The sequence below is a fragment of the Pezoporus occidentalis genome, unplaced genomic scaffold (genome assembly GCF_034315485.1).
Source record: "Pezoporus occidentalis ecotype Australia unplaced genomic scaffold, CSIRO_AGI_Poc_V1 ctg1, whole genome shotgun sequence".
NCBI lineage: Eukaryota > Metazoa > Chordata > Aves > Psittaciformes > Psittacidae > Pezoporus > Pezoporus occidentalis.
In genome coordinates, this window is record NW_026912778.1 from 11,146,239 (window position 1) to 11,155,000 (window position 8,762).

The following is an 8,762-nucleotide window of genomic DNA, read 5'->3' on the forward strand; positions in this document are numbered from 1 at the left end:
TTTGATTTTGTATTTTAATCACAGAGCTCAAAATGTGGAGCTTGTTGGCAGCTGGCAGCCTTGCCTGACTTTCCACTGCACCCCACGGGAGCATGGCTTTAAAGTGCAGCAGCATGCTGAAGTGTCTTCTGTTCACCACAGAGCAGGGTGTAAAGCAGCTTTTAAGAAGACGGAGCATCTCCAGGTGGTTAAGGGCATGGAGCTACGGTGAATGTCTGTGGTGGGCATAACCACGGGCCGGCAGGGTTAAAAGGGAGGCTGTCCAAATTCATCCAAGACGTGCAAATCTTGAAACACGTAAACCCTACATGCGTCAGATAAAGAAGCCAGAAAGAAAGGTGCCCCCTAATGAGTTTTTTTTGCGCTTGGGTGAGCGAAAGGGGTGCTTTGGGAGGCTAATAACTGAAAACCTTCCAGGCTTTTGTCCGGAGAAATGGCAGGCACTTTCCATCCCTTTGAAAAAAAAGAAGGCCTTTCGGAGTCTTCACGAGAGATGTGGATTTTAAGGGCGACCTTAGGTCATACAGAACTAATCAAGCGAAAACAATAAGAAAATTAGACTGACAGTCAGCAAGTATCTGAGGACTTTATCAAAAAGAATTAGGAATGGACAAATTCACTGGGAGCAAAGGATCAGATCTGCAAGGTGGCATTGTGTGGTGGGATTAAATTATTTATTCATTGTTAATTTATTTATTTATGTATGTGCAAATGACCTAGCTGCTGCAGGTGCTGAGGAGTTTCTGAAAAGGCCCAGTTTTAGAGCCAAGGCTAGAATATTGGTCCATTTAACTCATTCTTTTCCTTAAGGCGATCAAACAGTGACTTTTATCTAGGAGATAGAGGAGGAAAACCATATGTGTACTGGGAATGATGTGGGCTCTGCGCAGCACTAAGTACCCAAGTATTTCAGTCTCATTCAAGAATGCTGTGCAGTTTAATGTCCAGCAAATTAGCAAATGAATGCTTATGTCAATATGTGAAAAATCCCTAGTTGGTTTAAACAGATAAAAAGCCTCTCGGGAAATGGCAGAAAATGCAGGCTTTCTCCCCCTGTCTCTTTTAAAGAAAGAAAGAGAAACAGTACTTATTAAGTTTTCCCCAAACTTACAGAAAGTTGCAGAAAACAACAACAGTCTACATGGATGCTGGATCTCATACATCCATTAAGCATTTCCAGTGCTGCTACTGCAAAAATACACCAAGCTTTTGCCAGGCCCTCTTTGAATCACACACTTGCTATTCAGAAGAAAACAGTTAAAATCTGTGACAGCTACAGAGCCTGTTAGATGCCATCCCACTACCCCTCTCTTAAAGGTACAGGAGGTCAAAAGCCCTGGAAAGGGTCCATCTTTCCATTTTGCACTGATTTATAAAACCAATCTCAAAGATGATATCCACAAACACCTTTTGTTTTTCCTTCTCCAAATTTAACCATTACTAGGAAAGGGTAAAAATTGTTATCTCATGTTTCCCTTGACCCAGCAGTGCAAAGCCACAGTGGGGACTCTGTGTACAACATGACCCTGTGGAAAAAAGGAACATGAGATCTCAGCATGGGGGTTGGAGGCAAGAAGTCACACATATCTAAAATGTCAGTGTCATGTCAGTTAATGCCATGTGATAAGGGAGTCCTGCTGGGTTTTACGCCCTTTTGCAGAGATACACTTGAAGGTTGGCTGGTAAGGCGGATTTTTCACTAAATCCAGAAAAGGACTGTAGATATTTGGCCAGGACAGATCATAATGGATTCTCTTTCTCCAGGACAAGCATCAGTAGTGGTGCTGGGGATAGCAAAACTGCCCCATGATACACATCTTGAAACCAGACTGGCAGGTTTATGCAGAATGCTATCTCACAGGCTTCTGCTTCAAACATGGCATTTCCCTCCTCTTGGCCAGTTCTAGGCCTTCTTCTCAAAACCAGCCTTCTTCATGCTACTTTGGAGTAAGAGCTACTCAAGTGAAAAATAGATGGCATTTTAAATTACCAAACAAATGTGTTTGGTAATACTACATTTAAAACATTAACTCAGATTGAAAGTTCAGTGAGTGAGTTTCCCAGGCCATGCAAAAAAAATCACACATAAGCCATATTGAAAGTCTGTTTGCTCCCTGTGGCCAGAAAAACCTCCTTTCTCCCTTGAACATTGATGTGTGAGGATGAATTTGGTCAATACGAATGTCAGCATGTCACTAAAATGCTATGAGTTACCTTCCACAGCCTTTGGCACACAGTAACCAGGGAGCCTGTGGGGCTATGGTCTCACTCCATGGGCTGTAAGGGTGCATTTTAAAAAGGCTGGACCCAAAAGCAGAGTTATACAGCATTAAGAGCTCAGTCATCTCAGGAACAAGCATCACAGGCCAAATCTCTTCTTGCTCATAATTTCAAATGGATACAGTTGCAGCTCACAAGAGAAATACTTAGTATACAACTTTAACATTTTGTGTTTGTTTCAGTGTCCTGTTATTAAAAGAACTCTTTCACTTCAGAGACTGTGGGGACCGGTACGTAGGATGCTAAGAAAGGCTGTGCTCTACTTGCATCTCTGCTACGGCACTTAAGGATGCACACAGGCACAGTTTCTGCCTCTGTTTTCATGCATGTAAATCAGAGATCAGAGCATCTATTACATCTGTATTTAAGATGTATCACATCTTATAATTATTAATTTGCCTTATTAATTTTCTTAATTCTAATACTGCCATTGGTTTAAGATTTGTCTTCACAGAGCATTCTGCATAGAGCTTCTCAGCACTCCCCAGTTCAGGCAGCCAAGCTGTTGAAATCCCTTGCATTTTCACAATGCAGAAGGCAAAGGATGGTGCCAGAGATTTTCTCAGCTAGCCTTCAGTAAAGAGGCAGTGGAAGTCATACATGAGGATACCTGTTTGTACGTAAATACCTACAGATATTGGAAATACGTCAAAAAGGAAAATTAGAAAAGGAAGGTAGCACTTCAGCAGCTATGAAGTAACATGAGGAAACCAACCTTCTCTCTGAGCCAGAGGAAGGCAGTCCAAGTAGGCTCTGGGGAAGTCCTGTCACCAAGTTCAAGGTGCAGCAGCTACAACTAGTTGTTAAAGACTTCTGGGATGTTTGCATTTTACAAATAACAGCCTTCACTGTGTAAAGTCACTGTGAAATTAATGTGCTATTTCTCTATTCAGTGCATGGATGTTTAAACCTCCTGCAGGGAGAAAAAAATTACAGCAATTAAAAGGCAGAGTAAGTGATGAGACAAACCAGAATATTATGCTGCCTTTCAAATGAAAATGTTGTCTTTTTCACAACAGATATTTCAAAATAGATCCACAGATCTTACTGAAACACAAAGATCTATTCTTAAGAAAAAGCAAAGCCCATGTAAATAGATGATCACTATTGTTGTAAAAGTTTTCAGCAGAAAAGCTAAAGGTAAAGGGGGACAAAAATGCAGAAGATCATAAAAAGACATGCAAAAGCAGAACAACGTTAAGAAAGTTGTTATTAAAAAATCCTGTTGAAGCTGAACAGATAGTTTGCACTAATAAATACATCATGAAATGGCCCAAAGAATCCTCCTTAGAGTAAAGGAAGTTTGGCTTAGCTGATTAGACACTCAGTAAGACAAACACAAAGGTGGAAAGTGGAGTGTAAACCTGCCCTTTGGGGTCTGATCCCTGATGGTGGTGTCTAGCACACAAGTGTTTTCAAGTACACTTTACATTTTCCCTCCCACTCAAAATGTGCAAGCACTACTGAGTTAGTCCCCAGCTTCAAAATCAGAGGGTCTGAAACACTAGAGTGTTCTGAACTACCCACTCCCTGAATGGGAATGCTCTTCTCAGTTATGAAAAAAGGGGAAAAAAGCCCATTTCTGGACTTTTTTTTTTTTTCAAATATTATAATATTAAACAACCTTAAATATGTTTTGCAGGAGGGAGGATGAACCTTTAATATACTCACTGTGTGGCTGGTCACAATTTCTGTATGCTCTTTTATACAGTATAGGGTCTTCTGAACAGTGTTTGAGATAACAGATAAAATACTGAGAGCAGGAAGAAGTTCAGACACCCAGCAGCTCAGCCCTATCTAGGTGTCTTCAGGAAATAAACTGGGAATTAGAAAGTTGTTTGACTGGTACAGATGCATATTGCAGCCTTCCTCTCAAAGAATTTCCTAGTGGTCCTACATAATTTGGTTTGGTTTACTTTAAAGGGAAGACATACAGGGAAAAAAATAATGGAAGCAGAAATCATATTGCTGAATACCACCAGAACAGAGCCCCTTAAAAAGTCTACAGAAGTAATATCATTCTATAAAGACTCTGCCCATTCCAGAGATAACATACATGCTGTTTCCTACACTTTTATCTGGGATTAGCACATAAAAATACAATTTATACACAATCAAACACATTAACAATTAAAGGAAAGGGTATTTTCACATTTTTATATTGATTAGAAGCTGCCAGGGAAAAATAAAAACGCAAAATTTATATATCAAATTTTAAATCTTATGGTAGGCTACTAAATGAAGGAAACAGCTTCACGAAGTCTCCCTGACTGCTGAGATGACGTTGCTGCAAACATCCAAGATTTAATTGAAAGTCAAGTGTAAATACATAGAAAGCTGTATTACCCAATTCAGAAACCTAGACTAAATGATGCAAGAGTTTTGCCTAGAACTGTTATCATCTTTGACTCTTTTTTTCATGAGACATCCCCTCTAGAAAATCAAGAACAAAAGGAAAAAAAAAAAAGCAAGTATGGCATCACATATCCCTGGGATGGAGAACATTTCTTTCTTCTTCTTCACAGAAATACAGGAAGTCACAGTGGTAATTCAAAGCCGTGTTAGAAAACCAGCATGAAATTATGAAATAAAAATAACAAAAATATTCTGTAGGTCTTAACTGCTCTTGGTATATTGGCAATTCATGTACAAGTGTCTGAAAATCAGAAACAGAATGTAACTTGTTTATTTTTATGTTCGTGGCACCTTAAATTAAAGGTTGTAGTGGAAATTCATTTTTATTTTTAAAGAACTGTCCAGTTATAATAGCCTAGTTGTCACAGAGAAATGGAAGCAACTCCTAAATACCTAATTCAAAACTGTATGAGTAGGTGAAGCCATCCAAAGGTAGCAGTGGCATTATGCATGGGACGTACATTATGTACTCCTGGCCCGGAATGATTTGAACTGTCATGCTTCAGCTGCCCCAGCAGCTGAAATTAGAGGAGTCAGGCACCCAAGTGCAACTGTCTGTGCCTGAGGCACCAGGTCACTAACAGCAATGAGATCAATAGTAAGATGGCTGGTACGCCCAAGAAAAGGGATGTGGCAGGTGTATCTTCCCATGGGCTGGCACTTTTAAGATTCCTTGGTCTGTAATTGCTTCAGACCTTCAAGTTCATTCAGTTTGATTTATATGAGAATAAGATGGAGCAAAATCTGAATAGCAGAATTATGAAAAAGGCACAAACCAACACCCCATTTACAATATGACTGCTTCAAACTTTTGGCCAGACTCAAATCAAAACTACTTGGTTTTGCCTGGATTAAAACTAGATCAGAACACCCTGAGATGTGCACAGACCAAGTGCAACTAGGACACAGCACCTCACATGCCTCTACATTTCACTGTAAGTAAAATGGGTAAGGACTGGGGAAGACGCACTGGAAAATTGAAAGATCTATTGTGTTTCTATTTTTGTACGAAACTTGCTTGGCATGTGCTGCTGACTGCTGCCTGCGCATCCACATGCTGTCGTCTGATGGCTCAGGAATGCAAGTGGGACATGACAGTTCAAGCAGGACGTCAGCTCCTGAGGCTGTGCCAGACAGCTCTAGCAGAAGCTGTGCTACAGCCTGGAATGAGATTGCTTTTGTGCACTTATTTCCAGTTTAGCTCATGCTGCTTGGGCATGTCATGTACCTGAGGATGGACCCTTCTGTTTGCTCCTTAAACTCCTGTTGATATTGGACAGTTTGGTTTAAAATATCTTACAGCAGCCTTAAGTCCGTCTTAAAGTTTCATCAGCTAGAAGGGCTCTCCCTCCTACATTTTCAGTCCCCTGCCTCACCAGGTCACTCTCCAGACCAAGGCTCACAAGAGTCCAAGTCCCCCTGGCCACCATTAGCTGCCTCCCTTCTCCCTCTGCTCTGCAGTGTACAGCAAAGACATGCACCAGCAGAAGTACTATGCCCACCAAAGATTTCTCTGCAGAGAGGGGCTATCCAGATGCAAACTAGAGTGGCTTTCCAGATATTTAAGTAATGTTTAAGATTTACCCAATTATAAGACAGAACAGCTAAGGTGGGGAAGAAATTTCACATGAATAAATAGCAGGAAACTTAAGGTTAAATGTAAACATGCTGAATGGGCAGGGAAATGGCATTTTGTTTAAGGCTGTCCTCGGTCAGGAGCTAGTTGAGGTCTGAACACTGGTAATGTCAATGTCAGGAAATTTGGCAGGGGAAAGCGCTGCTGCTGCAAGTGCTGGACTTCTACCAGAGCTCCCATACTTGGGGCTGGCAGAATGGGATAGCGTTTCATCTGCTGTTTTAAAGCACCCATAGCCATCTCATGGAGAACGCAACGCACTGTATCTGACAGCACCTATAACCAAACAGAAAATAAAAGAAAACAAAAACCCCCAAAACAACCCCTCCACTTTCCCACCACAAATCATCGGGGGCAAAGTGCGGACGTTCCCTTCTGCTCGCACACCACATCCTTTTTCGCCGCAGCAAACCCCTCGCCGCTCCCCCTGCTGCTCAGCGCCGCGGGCCGGGCCGGGCCGGGCCGGGTCGGGCCGGTGCAGGTGGCACGGGACCGCTGCGCCCCCTGCAGCTCCCGGCGCGGCAGCGGCGGCGGCCGAACCCCTCTGCAGGCAGCTGCGGCGGTCACCGCGTACCCTACTGCAGCTGCCTCGTGGTTCGCAGAGGGGCGGGAAGGAAGGAACGGTTTTGGCTGAACCACTTCTGTTTCCGGCCTGCAAAAATGACTACGTCGGAGGTCGCCTTCTCAGCCCATCTGTAAACCCCAGCCTTGGCGTTTTATGCCACCACAAGTAACTAATATGACTGCTTCACACGTCTTCCCGCTGCCAAGAAGAAATGCTGCAAACCCTATTTTTGATCTAAAACTCATCTCAGACTTCTGGAGGAATAAGAAAGAAGCCAAGCTGTGGATTTGAAACTTATTTGCTGTGGAAAGCTCTGCCAAAAGACACCCTCTGCTTTTCTGTCAGGCCCCGTATTTCCACCTCGTTCTACAGCTGCTGAGACTGAGGTCAAGTGATATGTCACTCTGTCAGATCACACAGTGAGTCAGTGGCTCTTCCCGGATTAGAACGATTCCACAAGGCCTTCTGAAAAGATTTGTAACAAATGTCAGCGCCAACCGTTCACTGCTTAAAGCATATGTTTAAAGCTCTTAGACATCTCAGTCAAAAGGTATTGTAAATATAGGGACAAAGCTAGTAAATGCTTCGCTGTGGAGTTTTAATAATGGCAAACCAGAATCTAGCAGGGATTAAGAAAAAAACTGAAACAGGTCACTTTTAAGCAAGGAATATGTGCTCTGTTTTGGAGCCCTTCCAAGATCAGGAAAGGATTTGAGGTTTTTTCCCCTCCAGTAGTAACCAAAATGGTCAAGATGCTAGTGGTAACATCACAGGGGAGGAGGGCACAAAGTAGCTCGAATATAACTTCCTCTTTCTTGCTTGTTAGCATTCCTGGGCATTGTTTTCAGTATCTTTTTTTGTGATTAAAAAAAAAAAAAGAACTGAAATGGCCATTCTGTTATGCACAACACAGACAAAAATGCCTTGACATAATTCTTTACTACTGTCATCAAAATACAAGAAATTTCCTTGCAGAAATCTTACATGCGTAGAGATTAAATGTGATTTTAAAGTTATATCAAAACCTCCTACACAACTGCACCCCTTTATAATGTCATCTTAGCAGGAAAAAAGTATTCCAGCTATTTAGAAAAAGGCCATGACAAGGCCCACACATGACTCAGGTCCCACTGGCAACTTGTTTGAGGTTTAGAAGGAATGTAGAGGTTTAGAATGGTGTAGAAGGAGTGTGACTAATGTGCTGGTTCTGTAAGCAGAACCTAAAAAGAAGCAAAGATAAAGCTGGGAAGACGAAAGTGAACTTCTCTTTCAAAATCTCTGGACAGGTCAAACTAAGATAATATCAATAGATGTACATAACACAGGAAATGTTCATTGTACCATGTGAAATCTTCCCATACTGTCATTCCATGCTGTTTTCTAAGAAACCTGGTCTCTCTGAGCTTCTCTCAAATATCAGTCACCTTGTGCTGCTCTTTATGCCTGAAATGGTCTATTAAAAACATGGTGGTGAAGTAACCTGAAAGTTTACTCTAAGACAGGGAAGGATGAGGGTAAAAGAAAAAAAATCTTTAGACTGAACTTCTTGATATTTACCAAAACCACCAAAAGCTGACAAATCTTGTAGAGATTTGTACCTGCTTGCAGAGAACACCTTGAAAACTCAAAGGAATGCTTATTCCTTAGGAATGTCTTTGTTTTATGGTGACCGATATACTCAAAAGGGCAATGGTTATTTTGGGATGTAATGCTCGATATTTTGGCTCTCCTACCTACTAACAGGCTAACAGACTAAAAGACCAAAAGGGACAGATGCTGACCTCTTTTCTGTACAGAGGGTCACTGAATGAGTTAAGCAAGAGGAAGCAATGAAGGATCTATCTGTATAAGCACACTAGATTTGGT

At 41.8% G+C, this 8,762-nt stretch overlaps 2 long non-coding RNA genes across 2 annotated transcripts in view; both read right to left on the bottom strand.

The window, feature by feature from the left end:
* LOC134170147 (uncharacterized) lies at positions 1–7,749 on the bottom strand. Its single transcript, XR_009967140.1, has 2 exons — positions 7,257–7,749; positions 1–6,607 (listed from the first exon to the last, which is right to left on the bottom strand). It is a non-coding gene; the product is annotated as an uncharacterized LOC134170147 (long non-coding RNA).
* Positions 7,750–7,819: 70 nt separating this feature from the next.
* The window catches only part of LOC134170114 (uncharacterized), a 33,233-nt gene continuing 32,290 nt past the window's right edge, over positions 7,820–8,762 (bottom strand). The window contains exon 3 of the long non-coding RNA XR_009967133.1: positions 7,820–8,376. This is a non-coding gene — a long non-coding RNA (uncharacterized LOC134170114). The remainder of the gene's footprint in view (positions 8,377–8,762) is intronic.